At 43.2% G+C, this 23,451-nt stretch overlaps 1 protein-coding gene across 1 annotated transcript in view; it reads right to left on the bottom strand.

The window, feature by feature from the left end:
* The window catches only part of MAML2 (mastermind like transcriptional coactivator 2), a 219,689-nt gene that overhangs the window by 73,535 nt on the left and 122,703 nt on the right, over window positions 1-23,451 (bottom strand). The window lies entirely within an intron of this gene.

The raw sequence follows: 23,451 nt of genomic DNA, 5'->3' as shown, positions 1-23,451 counted from the left end.
AGTCCAAAGGTCCTAGGAGACATTTTAATGGCACACATGACATCCAGACATCCCGATCTTGCACACATTTATATTGGCCAGGGATACGTACAATTAAAAATGTTAGATGTTAACTTGTTCAAAACTGAAAATGAAGCCACTGGAGCCATGTCAGGTTATGTCAGCCAAGGGTCTGGCCCATGATATACTGCCAGATTATTTTCCAGAGATGTATATTAATACATTAAGCCCTAATTGTTTATGTTCTGAAACATCTGCTATAAAACATACAGTCCACGCAACACTGCTCTGAGAACTGTAACTATTTCCTTTTCCTTGAATATTTACAGCAGTACTTTTGCTCACGAGCTCTGTGGGCCTACCGAAGGAAAGAGGTTCACGGCTCTGTCCTGATCTACACTCACCTGCCATGGCTGCAGACACAAATTCCCACCCTGTGCACACCAAACAAAAATGTAGTCCTATGAGCTGAAAAGTTTGGACTTAGTGCATATGCCCTCATGTGAGGTGCAGAAACCCTCAAATAGAGTTGCTTTAAACATGGTTCATAGAAGAACAGAGCACTTTTAAACAAGCACAGCTGTCATATCTTTAGCTCTGCACATTAAAGGTGCGCACACCAAGCAGTGAACACGCACAAACAGCCCTCGCTCCGTCGGCACACACGCTGTCGGTGCTTCAGCTGTGAGCAATGTCACGAAATGCCGCAGGGAAACACGGCTCATCGTCTGCCTTCTGCACCTGGGCAGAAGGGCACTGGTCTCAGAGGCAATAGGAAAATGTCATCTGACAAACCCCTGTGAGTGCCAGTAAGAAAACGGTGCCCATTCAAACTGTGATACCCTGGGAGGCTGTGATGGGCAGAGGGGACGCTGAGGACTCTAATTTTCTGGTTGAGTGAGGAAGGGCAATTCACAAGATCTTTCAATGCCATTATTATATCATGCTGTTTCATGTACAGAAGTCCACGGTCATGTAATACTCTGTGTGGCCCCACTCCCCTCAACTTCAGGCTTATCTATGGGTAAGACTCTTCCCAGAGAACTCCAGGCATGGACACTTTTATCCTGGTGTGAATACCACTGAGCTGCTTGGAAAGAGTTCAACTGACAAATATGTATTTCCTCCGTACCCACCTATCCTTCCATTGCATCAGCAGGTCACTGAGTTTAGTCTTTAAAAATAAAGCTTGTAATTTCTCTCTCTGACTCTGAAAATCTCATATCTCAAGTTAAGTTTCTAGCATTTGAATCACAGATTCATGTTTTCATTTCGTAAGGACAGACATCTTGGTGCTTATTGTACAAGTCCACAGACCTTATGCCTTCAAGAGTAACCAATTGTCATTAGGTGTCCCCTGTTGGGGTAGTTTTGGGTGGTCACTTGCATGCAGACTGCCTTTGGTTAACGTGTTCCTTCTGACACATGAGTCACTGTACTTTCCTTTGCAAAAAAAAACCCGGTAAGTTGAACTTCCTTTTACCATCATCTTTGCTGTCAGTGTGTTTATTAGAAATCATTCTTGTGTCCCCAAATTCATCTTCCTGGGAAATGGGGAAGTCCCCAAGTCATCAGAATACATGACTTGGCAACATGTTTTGCTTTCAGATGCTGGCAGAAAGGCTGAACAGATAATGAATAATATATCCTCTGCATATGTATATGCTTTATGTGGTTAATATGCCTTTCTGAGATAATTTTGCTTTTGCTTGAGATTTTGAATCAGAGGGAGCTGCTCTGTTTAAGATGTCTTCACCTGCACCAGGCTTTCTCATACAATTAAAACTGCAGGTGTTACACTGCACTGTGTGTAGTAGCTTCTTTCCTTTTGCATTTGAACTAGCTGCTAGCAGATATGGGTGAGCTGTAAAGCGGTTTGCCTGGTGACATGCACAAGTCAGCAGCAGAACCAGGAAGAGCACCACGATCTCCAGATACATCCCTTAACCAAGTGCTCCCTCCCTTGACATGGGCTGGAGGACTCCTGGTTTCATGACATCTGCTCTGCTGAGGTGCCCACCACAAACGGCACCATGCATTTCTAAAGAAGAGGTAACAAGTGCTGGCTTAACACATCTCCCCAGAACCTTGCAAGCACTGCCCTCTGAGTGCTGACACCACCTTGGTCAAGAGATGTCTCCACCCTAAAGTAGTAATGAGTGAGTGGGGCTGCAAGGGTGCAGGGGACTCTCAGGGGACTTCACTGAGGCTGCTGGAAAGATCCTAATTTCACATCCCCCATGAGTTTGGGATGTGGATGGTGAGGGCATGGGAAGGATGTGAGCAGAGATGAAGCCCCTCCTCCCTCCTTGCATCAAGCTGTTACCAATTATGTGTCAGGGCGGTTCACAGTGGACCACTCTATGTTTGTTAAGCGAGATGAGCAGTGTCCATCAAAAGCCCCTCTGTCTTGCTATTTCATCTGAATGCTGCCTTCTATGGGGCACTGTTGCCCGAGTGTTATTCCTGTTTTGTTTTCACAGGGGAGTGGACCAGATCACTCAAATCTTTGCAGTTTTCTAGCAATCACATTTTTCAACTAACTGATTGAAAGTCAGTACTTGAGCCCTTTTTCCCCAGGCAAAGCACAGAATCTTCAGAGAGTAAAAAAAGAGCTTGCCAGATTACAAGCTCCATCTCTTCCAATTTGCAAGCCAGGATTGATTTGGGTCAGTAAACATGGAGCAAAAGTTCCTATAACACACAAGCACATTCCTCAGATCAAACGGGCTCTTGATTACACATCTCAAACTGCTTGAACTGCGTAATACTGAAAGGCTCTGTGATGGGAAATGAGTGACATGACAGTAAGTGGGAGAGGAGGAAGCCCTCCATGCACAGCTCCATCCCACAGGTAGGTGGGCAGCACTGTATGAACCATCAAAGAGTACATATATTTCCTGGCAGCCCGTGTTATTGTAAGACCTTTTGCTGAGCAGGCTTTGGTGAGTCAGCAGGCATTCATGCGCTTAGAGCGAGGGAGTGCTGGATGCATTGATTTTTTGAAGTTAAAACTCCATGGGCTAAGGCTCTGGAGATCACATTTGAAAGATAGCGCAGTGCTGTTACTGGTCAAACTGCTCAGAGATGTTAACAGCAGAGGGCAAAACTCCAGAGATTATTTGGTCTAAACGACCCAGTGTTACACCACGTCCTGTGCAGTGGGACAATTAATTTCTATTTAAAAATTATTCTGAGTCTTAAAATGAATTTAAGAGAGGCAGTTTCTTCTCTAATGCTCCCTGACACCAGGCTAAATCAGCAGAAGTTCCACCAAACTAATAATTAGGGCTCATCAAAGTCTGGTATCAAATCATCTCTCCTCTGGGGGGAAAAAAAAAAAAAAAAAAGCTTTTGCTTCACCTTTCTTTTGTTGAAAATTTTTACTAAATGCAGAACTAGAGGATTTTGCTGCAAATTGATTATTTTTTTCTGGCTCAAAAGTTTTTTCAGAAAATGGAAACAAAACCTTATTTGGTGCAAAAGCACAATTTGATAATGAGAAATTTTAGGGATTGTTTTCTCCAAGATATCCATATTTAACAATATTTTTAGCACATCTTTGACCCATTTCTGACATTAGCCATGTGCTTTTATTTATCTTGCTTTCCTTTCTGCAGCGACTGTCCAATATGGCCAAGAAAAGAATTTGTCTGTGGCAGCAGTGAATTACAAGGTCTATCTGGTTTCACTTTCACTGAAAGGCTTATTTTTTTGTGCCCTTCATGCAGCTTCTTCAGTTGGACTTCCTTTAGAATTTGCTTTTCACTTCATTTAACAATGTGTAGGAGCACAGCGCTTGACAGAAGTCCTAGGTTAACCATGCAGCAGCCTTGAGCCTTACAGCTCTCAGGACAAGTAAAACACAGCCTGTGCTTTGACTTGCCCATCTCCATAGTGCCTGCAGATTTCCCAGTGCAACCCATCCCTGGCCTTGTACAGAGATGTTAGTAACATGTCTGACTGTCATCCCAAAATGTTTATAGCTAGACACTAAGACTGCACCAAAACACCACAATGCTCCAAGAAATCTACAGAGAAAATAACAGAGCGTGATAGTTTTCAGTCTCCATTAATCCTTATTAGCTGAAGACATAAACAGAAGATGTCCTACCACCTTTGTTCTCCCACCCCTCACATTTTCCTGCTAAGGTTTGCAGCTTTCTTAGCTTGTGTGGTCAAACAATGGGGACGAAACTTGTAACATGCTGCTAACTTAAACCCCAACCGATTATCACACTTTTGAAGCAGGCAGCATGGCAGTGTTAGCTATTCATGTGGAGTAATATTTCCGATGTTAAAAAAGCAGCTTTGGATTTTATGCTTTTGATATAGAAGCAGCAGACAAATACACTTTAAAAGGTCCCTTTTGGACTTCCTAGACTTTCTCACAATATGTGCTGACTGTATCTATGGCTGCACTGTAAACAGAATCCTTTATGTATCTGGGGAGGGGAAGGGGTAAAGGGATTACATGAAAAATACAGAAAATATTCGAACAATGAAAGTGGCCAAAAAAAGTGATTCATTCCAAAGGAGGAAAACATGCTGAATGCTACTTCTTATTTATGCTGTGAAAGCACCTTTGCAATCCAGAGCTGGATGCGGCAAGCCACCCCTGGGCCTTAGGGCCTGATCCTGAATGACAGCAGCTCCCATTTTCGAAACTGTGGTTGGCAGTGTTTGCTGCCAGCCTTCTGCAGTGTCACCTCCTGCGGTGTCTGGAGAGGAGCCAAGCTGGGGAGTGCCTCTTCAGGCAGGAATTGGGGTTCACCAGTGCAGAGCCTCCCTGTTGCAGGCATCTCCCCAGCGTGTAGGAGGACCAGGCACCTCCTCCTCGTTTTCTTACCCCTTTGGCCAGACATGACGGTTATGGTGATCACACCATGGCCAGCTGCGGAGCCACTGAGGCACCCTAGGGTGACATGGGGTGAGGAGGGGCCACTGCCCTGAGCTGCCACCTCCGGGACCATCACAGATGCTAATGCCATGATCACACCACCACCCCCCGCCATGGCCCGTTTCTGATTACACTTTTCAGGAATGGGCAAAAGGGCTCCCATTACCACTTTTTTTCTACATATCTCCTGAAATCCAGTGGCTCTGGCTGTTCCCACTCTACCCCACACCCAGGGCATCAGGTTCATGCTGACATCTCTCAACAGTACGGTCCTCTTCTGAGCACCTCTCCCCAGGTCCTCTGCTCTGCACTTTCTCTAAACAGCAAAAAGTTATTTATTTTTAAACTTTTGTCTTTGTTTGCAACTTCTACATGACATGGCTGAGTATGTAAGTGTGACAGTTGTCTTCAGAGAGATTTTAGCACTCCAGGTTCAGAAAGTCCAATCTGCTGGATGATGCTGATCTGAGAAACAACATTAATTTTTCATGCAGCACTGAGTGACAGAGTCGAGGCCCTGGGAACACTGCACAATGGGGAGTGGCACCAAGAGCTGTGTGTCCTCACAGCACTGCAGAGTGCTGTGGTTCCATCAAGGTGGTCCTACCATGGTTGCAAAGAGCTATGCGAGAGTAGCAGATGCTATTTCCCTCTCCAGCCTGGCTTTCACAGGCTCAGCTCCAGGTGCCTCCTGTCATCTGCTCTGTGTCCATCAGAAGGGGACCAACCGGTCTCTCTGAGCAGTGAGGAAGAGGAGGTGAAGGTGCTTTCAGCCCTTGTTGGTGAACGTGGCAGCTTGAGCCAGCACACCTCTACTGTGCCTCACTCCTCTCCCATTTAGCTAATCAGTTCCCGAGACTATTCTGATCACACGGAGTAAGGTTTGTTGCCATGAGATTTTTTGCTCTATGCATCCCAAACTTTCCCACTGCTCATCCCTGTCTTTCTGATCATAACGATTTTGGGAAGAGACTTGGTGTCTATACAAGGCCTCTTGCACTAGTGTCCTAGCTCTGGCTGATCCTCAGGCATAACTAACACTGTCAATAATAATGCTGACTGAGAGGTAAACGCAAATTTTTCTCCCTGTTTACTGTAATAAGTGCCACTAAAACTGAATTTATAGTAACGAATAAGGATGTTCCCTGGTTGACAAGTATCCACTTAATTCTCATTAGCTGGGAACAAGGCTGGAATAGTAATCAGCATGTTAGAAATCCCACAATTTACCTTCACTTATGGAAAAAATCACATATCTTGCCAACTGAACATACCAACCTAAAAATGCATCAATATCATTCACAGCGTACTGCCTAGAAATATAACGTCAGGGCTTTGGTCCAAGTTACTGAAGCACAATAATTATATTTTTTATGCAGATTTTACATCTGATGGATTATAAAATATGATGTCTAGCCACAGTCTTTTAGAAGAATAGGAACACAGAGAAACAATAGCACTTTAACTAGGTCAAGATTGCTAATCAGAATGTAGCAGTGATTACTGTGTGCAAAACAAACAGGCATGAAAGATCTGTATTTCTTATCCTGCAAGCTGTGTATTTGTCTTTTGGATAAGTCTTTTCTGTTCTTTTTTTTTTTTTTTTTTTCTTTTTTCTTTTTTTATTTTCCCCAGCTATGAATAAATTAACAATCACTTTATGTGAAATCTATAGAAATTTATGTCAACGTTTATTAGCATGAAATGTAGAACAAAGCATAATGCAACCTGAGCTGTGGGAAATGTGACTGCTTAACTGATCCTATCCTGATGAGAAGGAAATATCAAAAGCATTATAAAAGTTGACAGGATGATCAGACATGTAAAAGAGGTCATCCAACACCAGCCTCCACATTGTTTACCAGTTTCATAAGTCAGCTTAAAGTATTAAAAACATATATTGTCTTGCACGGGAAGCTCCTAATCCTTAAAAATGTGGCTGCTGTTATTTGATTTGCCTTTTAGAGATCAATAGCTTAGCAGATTTCACCTAAGGAAAGACTGCCAAGAGCAGTCTGGTCCTCGTTTTCTGCCCAGCATTGCTTCCAAACTGGCTGTGTGAAGGCTTTGTAGCTTCATTAGAACACATATCCATGCCCACACATGGGCCTTTATTACCCATCTAAGCACCTATCATTTCCTCTGCAACACTCTGTATCAAAAGTTCAATCAATGTAGGAAGACAGCAGCAAACCACCCAGTCTTCAGAAATAAGGAAATATTTAGATTGTTTCTCTCTCCCTGCAAATCAACACATCACACAGGACACTTAGGCCAACTGTTCGGCCTTGAGGTCTTCTGCAAGGTAAGTTACAGTTCATAGGAGATACAGTCATCATTTGTCAATTAGAAAAAAAAAATCCCCTCAGCTTGTTACCCAGTCACGCTTCCAGCATCAGACTGTATCAGCCAGAACAAGGAGGGCTTGCTTCAGTGAGAACTGCTTTCCATCACTGCATCAGCTAAGACTCTTAATGAGCAACTGGCAAAATGGCTTCTGGTTAGGAGGAAGGAGTCCTGATTCTCTGCCAAAAACTTCAGTGGACAAGTGATATTTAAGATCAAATCCAGGCCTGTGTAAAAGAATGTCTCTAACAGGTTGCTGCACTTTCCTGATGGCTGGGTTTGACCTGTATTAGCATCTTCCCCCTGCCTCTCCCCGTCATGCATGTTCACCCTGTTAAGAAGGACATAAAGAAAAGCAGTATTTAATAGCCATTTTCAAAACTGTCATCTTAAACATCCTGTGTCAGGATTGGCCAAGTACACCCCAGCAAGAGTTTGACCTATACAAGCAGAACAGGCAAAACTTTATAGAGGGTTTTGGAGACAATTAACAATGATTTAAGAGCTTTGAAGATACTCCTATGAAGAGAATGGACAATAGAAGGGACAAATAAAAGAGAAAATTATTAAAGTTTATATAATAAGAGTCTAACAGATTAACTGCAGATCAAAAGGGTATTTAGCAAACTTGAACAGTGGTAAATTCAATCCCAATTAGATGATAAAACTTTTCTTCCGATGTGGATAGAGTTTGAGGAACTGCATGACAGATCCAGAGCTCAGCAAGATCTAAAGAGGGACTGAACATTTTTTTGGAAATGGGAAGATGATGACTTATGAAAGGTGATGATAAAATATTTAGAAGGGGATATGAAATATTAAACATCAAGGTTCAAACCAGTCTACAGTTCATGGGGACTGGCTACAGTTGTCAGTGGGCAAGGGAGAAAGAGTTAAGGGGGAGGAGTGGTGGGTTTTGCAGGCCAATCAAGGTGATTGTGTGTCTTCCCCTGATATATTTGTCATTGTTATCAATGAGATGCTGCAAGGATAATGAGATGCTTTACAAAGGACACATGACTGGCCATGTTTCACAACTCCTTTATTTCCAACACTTTAGAAGTCTGGAGGAAAACTGTAAAAATGGGAGTCATTTGACCAGTATCTAAATATTTACTACTAATTTGTTCCTGAGTTCTAGTTTTAGCCTGAAAACACAGACAGAATGACAGAACAAGAATGAATAGTAAACACTGCTCTGAAACAACAGAAGATCATTAGCAGGTTACAGGAACTCTGAATGTCTTGTTGTCTCGGACTAGCACATGTTGCCATTCAGGTGATTTTTCATTATTTGGTCTTTCTTTGAGTACATCTTGATGATATTTTATGAGAAGGTTAAAAGAATCCAAACGCCAAAAAATGACCAGAGAGGATAAATGGAAAGATTTGGAAACAAGCAACCACCCAGGAAGGAAAGCTCCAGGAGCGAGAAAAGGTCATTGTGGATAGAGGGGACCAGGAGCAGTCTGGGGTAAGAAAAAGGCACCTACAAGCTGAAAAACCCCAATCATTCAGTTACTGAAAAGCTTACAAGATCATGATTAGAAGGAATGTGAAAAATGACAAGGAGAGTGGAGAGGATGAGTGAGAGATGTTTGCACAAATAGACAAGTCAAATGCATGGAGACATCTCTGAAGAAAATTAAAATAAGTTTTCTGGATTTCTTTTCTGATTAGCAGAGATAGTACAGAGCATCTAGCTTTTGCAAGACGATTTGCTTTGGCAAAAGATGACATTGCAATAGAGTTCATGTATCTCAAGAGCTGTTAATTCTGCAACAGATACCATCATCACATGATTTAAAATGTAACATTGAACAGTTGTACACTGGTCACTGACTAGGTAGGAAGAATATGTGAAGACCAAATCTGGTGCAGGGAAGGGATAAAAGAGGGAAAGAAAACATGACAGCTATGTCTTGGCCTGTCTGTGGGAAACAGTCTCAATGACAGTGCCCTCAGCAACCCTCAGATGGACTGAGGAGAGACTCAAGGACACAGTGCCAAGGCTGGACTGGCAAACCTCACGAGTGATGAAGTGATGCAGTTTGCACACTGCAGCCTTTCAGCTCCTTTGTTCTGCCCCTCTGAGGCAAATCCCTGCTGCTGAGCACACACCGTGGTTTGTGGCTTGGAGCAGCAATGCCAGTGACTAAGACCGTCAGTGCAAACCCTTCCTGCGGATGCTCACGTATCCGCAGCCATCCAGTCTTCTAGGAGCCTTTGTACTGAATGCCTTTATCCCGATTACAGCTTTCTTCAAGAGGATCGTTGGTTCTAGATGTATCACTAAGTCCCATGAGACACAGTGGGATGCTAAGCAGCTGATGAAGATGATCCTGGTAGTTCTGGACAGAAGCCCATCCCTACCAGCTATGCCTTACATCTCCTGTGGTGGTAAACCACAAAGGGTGACCGCAAAACTTTCAGGTATTTTTGGCCACTATGATAGTTTTCAGTGAATGGGACAGAATTGGACTCATTACAGTTGATGCTTCCTATACGACGTATTTCTTATGTGCACCAATCAGTTGTTAAGTGAATTCATGCAAATAGAAACAGCACTGAAAAATGAGAAGTTCTAGGCCTCTTAAAGATAACAGCTATTCTCAAAGTTGTGTTTTCTTCCACAGCAGCCTTGAGCCTGATTCTAGAGCCAATTGTGATTGCTGGCTTTGAAAATTCAAAATGAGAAAAAATTCCCTGTTTGGCAAGGATTGAGTGGAATAGCATCTCCTTCCTGACACAACACACTGTGACAAGGAGACACACTCCTGCAAGACTGGACACAGATACCACAACCATCACAAGAAACAGCATTCCTTTGGTTACACAGTGAAAATGGTTCAGCCAAGGACTCTAAGGATCCTTCAACTCCAACTGAGCTTTGTTGCATCAGTGCTGCATCACTTTTGTAGCCTGCACATTGATGGTGCACTGGGTGTGGCCAGATGCAGAACTGTTCATCTGCTCTGCTGACTTGGATAAGGGAGTCCAGGCACCTAGAGTAAGTCCTGACTAAGAGTTATGCAGTGGAAACCCTGTGCAGTTGTATAGCTCCATAGGTGGATCTCTTAAATTCCATCTCTGCAAACCACTAACAGCAGAAAGAGTTCATATGCTACTTGTCCATTTACCATGTTAGTCACATAAAGAAAATAAAAGTATTGTGGCAAGGGTCTGAGTGAAGAGTTCCTTAGAAGATCTTTGGGATCAAAAAATGACATAGCTGTGAAGGGACCTCTGGACACCATGTGGTCTCAGCCCTGCTGAAAGCAAAGCTACCTTCAAATTTACATCAGATTGCTCAGGACATTGTCCAGGGAAGTGCTGAACATATCCAAGGATGAAGACTCCACAAGCTCTCCAGGCACCATCCCAGCTCCCCTTTTTTTTCTTACATCTAGTTAGCAAATCATGTTCCTTGCCTCTCTTCCTTTTATTGTTCACTTCTAAGACAGATCTGGTGTAGAAAACTTTGAGTGTAGAGTGAATGGAGATGTATAAATTTTACTTGTCTCCAAGTCAACGATATGTATTATGAAGGAGGAGGAGGAGATGAAAGCCATAAATGACAATGCACTTGAGAAATGTCAGTCTCTGTTTCTATGCAGATTCCTTCAGGGAAAGCATCAGATCAGCAGCTTTGAAATGACATAAACGGTCAATGGATTGACCAAGCAAACTGATTCTGAATCAGATGAATCTGAGTTGCTAAATTATGCTTTTCCTTAAGCCCATTCTAAAGTCCATTGAGTTATCCAAGTCTTTAAATGGACTTTGCCGCACTTGATTTCTCTCTCCTTGATTATAAGGTTCTATGACAAGGACTTTATCTCTACATATTTTTCTGGAAAATACTCCTCATGCATTTAGACATTGTCAAACACATTAATAACAAGACCTGTTTTCCATCTAAATTCCAAAAGACACAGATGCACATTCAGCATCTCTGAAAAGCAAACTTCTATTTAGGTGTCAAAATATGGATCCAAAAAGACTTTAGAAAATACTAGACTGGATAAAAATTAATTTTCCATTTTTATAACTAATGTGAAGCCTTTCACCTTTACACCACCAGCTAATGGTGACTACAAACCATTACAGTCAAAGGGCTGCACAGTGAACTGCTATATATGAAACTCGAGGTAGCAGACTGGTTCCTAGTAGACAAATGACCATATCATTCTTGGTGCTAATTAGTTCCTTTCTCCCTTTGTATACTCCCCTTTTTTTCATAAGCCTTGGTGAGGAAGCTCTAGGTCAGAGGGTACTCACAAACTTTTCACTCTCAGAAAGAGTAACCAATACTCAGGGTTATCAAAGCACTTCAGTGAAACTTTGCTTGCATATTACTTAGACTAGACTTGCTTTCATAGAATCATAGAATGGTTTTGGTTGGAAGAGACCTTATAGGTCATCTAGTTCCAACGCTCCCACCATGGTTGCCTTCCACTAGCCCAGGTTGCCCAGAGCCTCATCCAGCCTGGCCTTGAACACTTCCAAGACAGGGGCATCCACAAGCTCTCTAAGCAACCTGTTCCAGTGTCTCATCACCCTCACAGTAAAGAATTTCTTCCTTATATCTAATCTAAATCTACCCTCTTTCAGTTCAAAACTGTTACCCCTTGTCCTAGCAGTACATTCCTTGACAAAGAGTCCTTCCCTGTCTTTCCTGTAGCCTCCTTTAAGTACTAGAAGGCTGCAATAAGGTCTCCCTGGAGCCTTCTCTTCTCCAGGCTGAACAACCCCAACTCTCCCAGCCTGTAGTCATAAGGGAGATGTTCCCGCCCCCCTGACCATCTTTGTGGCCCACCTCTGGGCTCTCTTCAACAGGTCCATGTCCATCTTATATTGGGGCCCCAGGGCTGAACAGTACTCCAGGTGGGGTCTCATGAGAGCGGAGTAGAGGGGGAGAATCCCCTCCCTCAACCTGCTGGCCACACTTCTCTTGGTGCAGCTCAGAATACGGTTGGCTTTCAGGGCTGCAGGTGCACATTGCCAGCTCATGTTTAGCTTTTCATCCACCAGTACCCCTAAGTCCTTCTTGGCAGGGCTGCTCTCAATCCCTTCATTCCCCAGCTTGTATTAATACTGGGATTGCCCCATCCCATGTGCAGGACCCTGCACTTGGCTTTGCTGAACTTCATAAGGTTTGCACAGCCCCACCTCTCCAGCCTGTCCAGGTCCCTCTGGATGGCACATCCCTGCCCTCCAGCATGTCGACTGCACCACACAGCTTGGTGTTGTTGGCAAATTTGCTGAGGGTGCACTCAATCCCACTGTCCGTGTCACTGACAAAGATGTTAAATAGCTCTGGTAGATAGATATTTATTCTCATTTATGGTGTGGGAATACACATTTTATAGCCTATTAAAATATCTGCAAAAATTCAAAGAAATGTCAGTCTAGAAAAAAAAGTCTTATTTCGTTTGCACACAGACTTCTGTCCATGGTGGTTTGTACTTAGGAAAAGCCTTTGGAAAGGCAGGCCATGAAGTCTTGCTTGAGACATGGGCCAAATATGAGCAGTCTGCAGGGCAGCTGTTGCTCTGGAGGGCACAAGTGCGTTAAGTCTTCAGGTCATCAGTGTGGCACCTTTCACATGCACTTTAAAAAACAGAGGTGGAAAGTGTTCTGCCATGTTCCCCAAGTGGAATTCAAATTACAGGGACCCCATATATGCTGATATTTGTTTGCATACATGTCCTTGTCTGTGAATCTGTACTGAAGCCTGATGCAACAGAGAACAAAATTTTCTGTTGCTGTAAAAAGATACAGCTACACTGACCTGTATCAGTGTTTTATTAAGAACCAGCCCTGGAGCCTGAAATCTGGATTACAAACCAGCATTTACTGGAAGTGCGTATTGCAGCAGGAACTTTTGTTGGATGTCTATTGCAACAGACTCCTTGCTTCTTTTTAAAGTGCCTCTAGTGTTGCAGACTTTTACTAAGGGAACACAATGGAGCTGGCAGGAAAGCAACAGCTCTTCACCATCTCAGAAGAGCAAAAAAACTCAGCAGTCCTTAAGGATACAGCACTGCTAGGTAACTAGGACAATGAATTAACAAGGCCTGACTTTTCCCTCCCTCTGTTTTCAAGGATAGTAAGTAACAAAATCTGGCAGGCTGAAATGCCCCAACTCGGAGGAGAGAGACAAAGAGGCAGGGCTGAAATTCATCGTGTCAGTTTAAAAAAGGCAGAGTTTTGCATTTACACAATATGCCCATTCTTGTTCTCCTTGACTCATGGAAAAATATTGAACATCGGACAAGAATGTAGGAATGTGTCTGGTGTCTGATCTCCACAAAAATCTCAACGCTGTTTGCATTCACGTAAGAAATAAAGAGCGGCTGTCCAGGCTCCCTTGATGTGTTAAGAAAATAACAGTAGTGATAGCAATATCATTATAATAACAGCAGTAATATAATTTTTTTAACTGGCTGTGTGACTAGTACAAATAAAGCACGAACCCAGGCACTCCTAGCCCCTGATCCCAAACACATCTCAGCAGAGCTTTCTAGACCATTTGCCTCTCACGAGCATCGCAAAGGCTTCTCTCCACAGACTGCATCTGAAGCCACTGCTGGTTTTCCCGGACAGCAGAGGTTAAATCTTCTCATTGCTTTTTTGACTTTAGATGCCATAATAGTTGCAGTGCCTATATTACCATCTATGGCAGACAGTCTGCATGTCTGCCAACTGTCAGGCAGGCTATTCATCTCCAGTTGCCTTTTGCCTACTTTCTGCAGCAGAAGAATTTCCCTCCACTCTATTTCATGTGCTGGAGTCCTGTTCCTGCCGATGTTTCTGCTGCTTGTTTTTAAACACAGCCTGGCTTCAAGCCTGGGGGGCATGGGAGCTCGCAGCCCCGTAGAACCTGTGGCTCCTGTGTCGCATGCAGCTTGCCTGCTGGCCAGCTATGGCCCTGGGACTGGTCATCATCATATAACTGGCAGTATGTGACTGGCGATTGCTGGATAAACCAAATTGTTGACTAGAGGAGGAGGCAAGCAATGGGGTCACCACGGCCTGCACTGATGGGCTACTCTAGGATCCCCAGAACACCTTCCTCCTGCTTGTCCCATGGCAGAGCTGTGGATCCTGGCTACTCATCCTCTGCCTAAAATCCCCATCTTCGTTTCCCAGTTCTTCTCATTCATCCAAGGCATGAGGTCTGTGTGGTACACGTTTGGCCACTTCTGTCTGACCCTGGTGTTCCTGGAAATCTCTTCAATTACCTGCTAGTATCTTTAGGCACTATCATATCTTCAAAACATCCAGTACTGTGGTATTTTACCATTTTACTGTTCTGCTTAGCAAGTAGGACTGTGAAGGAAGATAGGATGGGCAGGTTCCCAGGCCATAAAGCCCCGACCCTACAATCACAGCCTAAATAAGTCATGTTCCTGTTTAAAAGAGCCCCTGAAATCAAGAGAAACAATGCTGATATCTGCTGGCTGCCTCTTTCTGCTTCCCACTATGTTAGTGTTCTGAAAACCTGCAGACCTGAGTATTTCCTGACCCACGGCATGAGCTAATGACTCATAGGAGGTGGAGGGAGGATGAACAGCTCTGCCAGACCTTGTGATGGGCTAAAATGGATCACTCAGTTGCATGAGGCTTGTCATATTGATGTGTTTATTTTAATTTTTCCTAGGTGTGACCCAGCTCATGGCCTCCTTACCCAGGCTGTGAGAAGACTCTTAAATTTCACTTAAAATCCTAACCCAAAAGGATCAGTCTCATAGTTCACAATTACCAAGCCCCAAGTCACGGGTTGCTCTTCCTGCTATTATTACTTTATGAAATTACCTACAGAAAAGAAATGGCACCTAAAAATACCCTCCCTCACATACCCCAGGCAGAAAGCCCACAGCCAGAGGCATTTACCTACCTCCCTGCTCCCCAAGGAACCCAGGTCTAGAGCTCCTGAAGTCAACAGAAAGACTGTTGTAGACATCAGTGTGTCTTGGATCAGGCCCCAGCTACCCAAAGAAGAGATGGGCTTTGCAGCCCATCCAGACGGTTAACAGCTTTAACATACAACCGCTGCCTTATTAAATCTACAGTAAATTAAATGAACACTTAAGACACTCAGCTGAAAGTACTATTGACTGTGGTAATTAAATTGAAATACCCAATTAACCACACCAGAATAGGAAATGAGTATATCATGGGGCACCACTCTGTAGTGTCTGCGCCAATCAGATGTTGTCTATACCTTAATTTGGGCTGAAATAATTTTTAAACAGAGGAATATATATGTCTATATGTGTATGTGTGTGTGTGTGTGTATATATATATATATATATATATATATATATATACAGACACATACTATTATATTTAAGTCTTCTGTCTGGGCTCTTAAGTCTTACGTTGGCAGAGCCATACTTTTAATTCCAGGTCAGCCACCATCTTCCAAGATAAACTCGCACATTATGAAAACATCTAAATCAGAAGGATTACAAATGTCCCGCAGCGGACTTTTTTTTTCTTTATTAAGAACATTTACATGAAGGTGTCTGCAGTTTCAAAGCTGTTTCAGACTGAGGCCAAAGTGAATGCCTGGCAAATAAAAAAAATAAAAAAAAAAAAAAGAAAGAGCCTTTTTTCTCTCTGTTTAGCCTGTACTGTCAGGTCTCTGCCTGCTGCTCTAACCACAGCCACCCCAAAGCAAAATTTTACCTTTAATTAAGACATCTAAGTATTAGGATTCTTAGACTGTGAACCTCTCTCTCTTTCCTCCCCCTCCTTTTTTCAATCAGGAGGGGAAACTTTATCTCACCTACAAAGGTATACTTTGCCCAAATGTTGATAGATTGCAGTGATAAACCTTCACTCTCCACCCCAGGAGAGCCTCCTGGCGGAAGGTGCTCAGACACCCCCAGTGACAGAGCCCCCCCAGAAACATGGTGGTTTTGGGGCTCCCTCAGCTTGGAGAGGACCTGGGCATGGCCACTGCATCCTGCTCTCTCAGAGAGGTGCCTGAGGCCCTGGCTCAGGTTTGGCCTTTGCTTGGAGGGGAATTTCTCTCAACAAATCATAAAACTGCAGCCTTGTAATAGCAGCACTCAGAATGACAAAAGGTCAAATTGGGTTACAGTCACTCAACCCTACTGAGTTATTTGGGTAGTGGCAAGAGGAGTTATTTTTAATGACTTCATGTCCCAGACTCATAGACAATAACCAGATAGTGTCTATGAGCCTGCAATCCTTAATCTTCAGCTCAGAAGCCAGCAGATCCTGAGAAAAGAGAGATGTGACAGGGTGGAAGACATCTTCCAAATTTGGGATTTTGAGAAGGGAACACATTTCCTTTCATTTCCTCAGCCATCCCACCCATGCTGGCATTGCCCCCAGCATTGCCCCTGGCTTGCACTGGGGTGGTGACCAGGTCCCATTGCTGTCTGGCATTCCTAATGGTGGTGTCATGATGCCCAATGGACAAAGCTGAGGCAGGTGGCTCTCCTTGATGAAGCTGGATCCTACATCCCTGTGGGACTGCACTCAGAGGGTCTGAACTGCTGTCCTCCACCCGGGCTGCAGAGCTGGGGAAGGCAGGGGTGACCCTACTATGGTTCTGTAGTGATTGGAGGAGCCATATAGGTACCATTTCTGTAGGTCTTCTTTTTGCTTTGGTCACATCTCCATTTTGGCCACTTCTATATGTTTTCTGGATCAAACTGATCTCTTATTGTTCCTCTCCTCATAAGTGCAATTGCAGTCCCTGTGGCCCTCTGCCACTGTTTATGCTGGCAGAGACCAGTGGATATTGGCAGGCAAACTTGGATGGGATTCACACAGTGAGAGGGCAGGGAGGGAAGAAAGGGCACACTGTGGCCCTCAGTGCCTTCGATTGCCTTGCAGAGAGCATGCCCATGGGTAGAAGGAAAGGAGGTCAGAGGTGGGGTGAAAGCTCTCCTTGGTGGTCAGGAGACTGGACTAAAGCAGGCTTTGAAAAGCTCAGATCTGAAAGGTACCTTAGATCTTAGACCTATTCCCTCTGTGGAAGATGCTCAGCTAGCCCCAGAAGATTTCTTCTATTTATCTGATGACACTTCTGAATATAACATGCTGCCCACCCTACCTTGTGAAGGAGAAGCCATACAGCCATGTACAAGATGTGTGCTAGAACAGAGATACCTCAGGCTTCAAAATGTGTGGACAAGCTCAAGCAGCAGGATGAAGCTGTGCTACTTTGGCCATCCCTCCTTCACCCTACTGCAGAGAGAGGCAGGAGGAACGAGGCTGCCGTTGACCACGGTGGCCCACCTTTATGCCTGTGAGATGCCCAATTAAACCAACTCCAACTGGAGTCAACAGAAAACTCGTATCAGGCCAGTCCTTGAGGCATCAGAGACTAAAAGAAGAACCTGGCCCAGACTGCCTGGCTACTATTCAAAATGGCTCTTAGTTATAAAGAACAAATTGTAAGTTCTCATGTAATGTCCCTGGCAGAATCTAAACTTGTAAAAGAAAAGCCTGTAAACATCATTCCCACTCAGGAACTGTGCAGTGTTATTTTCTGACCCCGATGCACTTTGACATATCGCAGAACTATGCAGGTTGAATCTCACCCTGCATCTCATCTTGCTCATGTTGATCTAAAGTGATGACATACATCTTAGAAATTACTTCAAGTACAAGAGGGAGATTATGAGCAAAAGCAGTGTATGAGCTCCAATTTCGTATTTACCTGCTGGGACACTAGCAGCAAGGAGCGGGTCCCTGAGCCCCACACCCCTCCGCCGAGCCCCGAGGGTGTATGTGAGGGATTTGTTTACATGCTAGAAGAAGAAAGCGATGTCATAGAAATTCTGCAAACAGCTTTGCTGAATTTTGCTTCTGCATTTTCCAGTTCTTAGTTGAAAGGAAGCACAGCGTCTCTGAACCTGAATTCTCTTCTGCTGGCGGATTACTTATTAAACAGCAATGGTAGGCTGAAGCTGTTTTCACTTAAGAACAGTTCGTTCAAAGACTAACGGAGAAGCAGAGTTGCCATAGTTACCTGAGCAAGCCCTCAGCACAGCACAGTTCCTTCCTACAACCCAAGAGTTTAGGTCAACTTGAAAGTTTCTCAGACAAAGCTTAATGATTTGCTATTTCATGCAAGTGAATTGCATTTATCAAGTGAGAAGGTGGCGTGCAAACCATGGACAGAATTGCCCCCCCCAGCCTTTTTTTTTTTTGCTTCTCCAAGAAGCCCATGGGGTTCACACCAGCTGGAAATTCTACAGGGTATCTGGACAGCTGGGGAGGAGTTTGGAGTAAAAACACATTTAGATCTTGGCACTGTTTTCGGCCGTCCAATCCAGCCCATCATTAACAGCTTCTGTACAGCACTGCTCTTCCTCTAGGGGCTGTAAAAATGAACAAAACCTTTGTTCAACCTAAACTTCCTTTCCTTGTCTGTCGTTCCTGCAGACTTTCCATTCTAGTGGTCCTATTGTTTCACTTGGAAATGTCAGAGAGCTGCACAGCATGCCCATTTTATAAGGAATATGTTCCATTTTAGGAGGCCAAAACTGTACACTGTGTTGTTCCACAATTAATTTACTTCTAACTTGCTTGGGCTCACCATGGCTTGTCTGAAATGGCCATCTTTCTCTCTCTTCTTTTTCTTTTTTTCTCCTTTTTTTAGGCCCCTGCATCTGTATTTAAATTGGTAGTTACCGCAGGCACTAGCTTTGCACCTGAACAAATAGGATTGCTGAGGACAAGATTAGCTCCTTTGTGCCAGCCAATTTGGACACCGGGCATCTCAGTGAATGGGCATTTTGCTTTTGAACATCCCTTACTGGAAGCGGGGGAAAAAAGAGTAAATACCCTGATTGTATCATCTGTTAAGTGGGTCATTCCTACAAAGGGAACTGGAAAATCTGCCTTCCTACTCACAGTTTCCTTCAGTTCTCCTTGTTGTAGTGTTGGAGAGAGCAAAAGGGAGAAGAATGTGCGTACAGACTTAATTCTGCTGAGAACCTGGTGAAGTTGGGCAATCCAAAAACTGGCAGTCCCACATCACCACAGTGCCATGGTGCTCTGTCCTTTTCCCCTCTTGGCCTCTTCCCCAGCAATTTTTTATCATGGTTTCAGGAATAAGTTCATCCTTGCCAATCAGCACAACCGCAATTTAATTAGGAAGCAGGTGATGCGAGCACAGCAAAAAGTGGCCACATACACTGGCCACTTCTGTCAATAATAGCTTAAGTTTTGTGAGACCACGCAGGCACGCCTTGCTAAGGGGCTGTGACATGGCATGGATAATGTTGCTGACCTGGGATCAGAGACTCAGAGAGATTTAGGACTCAAAATCAATGGGGATTAAGTGTCAAAGCTGAGCAGCTCTCTAAACTCCCCCGGAAGATCTGAGACTGAGTAATAAGGTGCCCACGCAAGCAGTCCTGCTTGCCTCCACTTCCCTTTCTGACCAATATGATTGACATTCATTTTAGAAGTCATGAGTTCATGTAGGCACGGTGCAATTCGAGTAGAAGATAACAAAGAGGAACAGGGGACAGAGAATAGAAGAGTAAATGATGAGGTAGGGAGATAAGGATGAAAAGGAAACGCAATAGAAGTTGAAGAGCAGAAAGAAAATAGAAGATGATGGGAAGGTTGGACAAGGATGGAAAAGGAACAATCTACAGGACATGGAAAAAGAAGGGACTCACCCATCTGAGAGAATGAGGAAGGGAAGAGTGACAGTGTATGATTTAGTCTGAGAAATACTGGAGAACAGAAAACATTGAAGGAAGGGAACTGCAGTAAGATCCTAGAGAACTAAGAAGAAAGAAAGAGTGAATGAAGGAAAGGAATAAAGGATGACAGACCCAGAGAGGGTGTTTCTCTGTATTGTGGAGGCAAATCTTCACTGCCCTCAAGTTTTAAGAGGCGGCTCATCTGTGAAATAGTTTTGCCATTTGGGAACATTAGGACACACCCATGTTACAATCTACTTTTAAGTACGATGGTTATATTGAAATAACATGTTCCTGGGTGGATGATTGGCACAGGGGACATTTGATTTCTAGAGACAATAAGCATGGAAGAGCACCATGCCACTGGAGTTTTGGTTGCTTCGTTGCTTAGGGTCTTTGCATTTCCCTCCTCTCCTGCCAACACTGAGACAATTCCAGTTGGATTTGACAAACTGGCAGGAGTCTCGGAGGAGCAAAGCTCTTACAAACTGCATGAAAACTAGCGGCTGGGAGGAGGAGAACATCCAACCCAGGGCACAGACAAGGGAGGTGTTGGTTGAACACAGCCGTGTTTGTTCAGTAGGGGCTGGAACAGTTACAAGTTGACCCAGCTGGCATCAACGTCTTTTGCCTGGTAATGACGTTGTAGGACACAGGAGAAGGAGCTGGATGCATTGTGCTTGATAAGAAAAGGGAATGTAAAGGTGCAGTGACTCAAATCTGTGAGAAACCCAGCTTCTTTTTCTGTTCCTTTACCATCTCAATTTTCATGGGTAAATTACCCTGTAAGATTTAGACCATAAAAGCATTTGAGTCATCTTCACTATTTAGCTGTGAAAGATGAGACCATTCAGTTCAAATCACTCATCTGAAGACATGTTAAATAATTAACAGTATATGGTCTGCAATGCTATTTACCATCCCACGGGGCTGCTAGTCCTCTGACCTTGTAGTAGCCTTATTTCATAAACAACGCTCCACAGGATTGCACACTGACAAAACTTCTTAAAATAAGGAACTGTAATTCAGTATCAGCCTAATCAATATGTGTGGTGGAACAGGTAGTTTGTGCCAGTTCTTTTGGGCCTCAAGTAAATAGGGAGAGTTAAACAATAGGCAGAACTGCAAAGGAAAGAAAGGGAATGCAGTATATGCCAGTGCCAAAGCCTGAATACATTCATACTATGTAGTAAACTAAGGTCACTGCCTTTGTTAAGAAAATCTTGGCAAATTGTATCTGCTGTAGAGGTCAGGCAATTACGTTCACAAGAAAACACAAACTTGCATGTTATTTAATGTTTCCAGCCTCTGTAACACAGTCCTACGTCAGTTTAAATATACAGCATCCCCAATGAGTAACAGATAATTCTGAACATGCTGCTTTCTTACAAGCTCAGTTTTAACTGTGATAGAAACATTTACAGCAAAGTTCTGTTTTCACTGAGAAGAGCAATCTCTTTGAAATGGAAAAATCTTGAGAATGACTCAGAAAACAGTTCAGTGCTTTATTTTTCCTCTTTCCAAGTTTTCTGTTTTATGCTAGTTTTTATTTAATTTTGTTTCAGGTTCACTGTTCCTTTTTGTGTTGATAATTTTCATTTCCCAGTGCTCTCAGCACAGGTCAGTCTCTCTACTCTCTGACTGGCTGAGTGTCCTTTAATACAATATTTGTCAAATACTGAAAAAATAACTAGCAGATAATCACTAAATGTTATGGGTTGACATTAGCAGCAAACTAAAATGCCGGGTCACTCAGAATCTTACAAAATTAAACTCTTTTTCAGGAAACAAAAAAAATTATACTTTTCCTACTTTTTTTCTCGATTCAGCTGAACTGCTAACTATAGTCTGCAGCTTTTGGCTAAAAATGATCTTGGCATCAGAAAACTAGAAGGTGGCAAATATGGCACCAATTTTTAAAAAGGTTCTAGGGAAAATGCTTATATCAGGAGAAATGTATATTAAAAATTTCTAAAGAATAACTTTAGGTGGCACCTGGATAAATAGGATATACTGGAGAAGTCCAGCTCTGCTTTTCAAAGGAATATTGTCCTTCACTTTTTTTGAAGGAGATAACAGGTATGTGAACAAGAGGAATCCAGTTGACATAGCTTGACTGGAAAGCTTGTGCCTAAAGGCACTTAGCAAGATCACTTGTTAGAGATGCTTAAAGAAACTAAGCTGTTGTGGGGTAAGAGGGAAGCTCTTCACATCATTGGTTAAAAGGCAGAACGGAAGGGTAAGAGCGAATTATGAGTTTTCACAGTGAAGGGAGATTACCAGCAAGTGATAGAAGAACAGATGAAACTCAGTATAGACAAATATAAAATCCAGCACATAGGAAACAGTGATGAGCCCTAAACTCAGTCCTACTCCTTGGGAATGAGATCCCAAGGTCAGAATAGACAGCGCTGTAAACGCTATCTCAGTGCTCAGAAGCGCAAGTGCTCAGACAGCAAGCCCAAAAGCCAGCAAAGGAACAGAGAGCAAAGCAAAGACCCATCATGCTGGTACTGTTTAAACCCACCCTCTGTCTCAAAAAGACCACAGTAGAAAAATATACATAGAAGGGCAAAAAGGACAGTGAAAAGGAAAACACAGTTTCCATAGAGGAACCAGTTAAATAGATCAAGCTTTTTCAGCCCAGGTGAGGAAAAATTGAGGGAGGAATGTGATGCAAATGTATAAAATATGTTTCATGGAGTAGGTGAACAGAGATCGATGAATCTTCCAATGCAAGAGTTGAAGGACATCATGCAAAATGAGCACATGGCAAGGTAAAAACAGACTTACGTGAGGCACAGCTATGGAGCTGTTTTTAGCAAGATGTCATACATGCTGTAAGTTTAAATGGGTTCAGAAAGCAACTGGACCAGTTCATTGACAAAAAATCCATTCAAGCTCTTAAATGCAAATACACCATTTATTGATGCTTAGCCAAAGACAGTCAGAGGCTGTGAGAGCATCCTGGGGAATGCTAATGTATGCTTATCTGGTCATTATGCTCTTCTGCTAAAGACCACTAAGAGTGACCACATACAGAACCAGACAAACCTTTGGTCTTAGCTGGTCCAGACCTCTTATTTGTGTATGCTCTGAGATTTAAATAACAACATGTTTATGTGTGTGTGAAATGAAATTAAAAATCGCGCTTTTTCACTAGCTCTCAGTTTGGGGGTGAGCATTTACAAAATACATTGGGAAGGAATATGAGAAATTTTTTAAGGTCTTATGTCTTCTAGCCTGCAGATGTCATTTGTTATATATATGTTCATATAACAGCCAGGCAAATGGAACTTTCATGTGGTAGAGATCACTGGGTGCTGATATAATCTAACAAACACTAATGAATGCTAATGAAGGGACCTGTTTCTGCAGACATGGGTGATTCTGTTCCATATTGTTAAAAGGAAGCTACCAAACTCCTCTCTGATCACTAAGCCCAAATTTATCCATAACAGTGTTGAAACAAACCACTAGAAAATGTAAGCAGTG

The sequence above is a fragment of the Athene noctua genome, chromosome 1 (genome assembly GCF_965140245.1).
Source record: "Athene noctua chromosome 1, bAthNoc1.hap1.1, whole genome shotgun sequence".
Classification (NCBI taxonomy): domain Eukaryota; kingdom Metazoa; phylum Chordata; class Aves; order Strigiformes; family Strigidae; genus Athene; species Athene noctua.
Note: the sequence above shows the minus strand (reverse complement) of the source record. Positions and strands in the feature narration are given on the sequence as shown.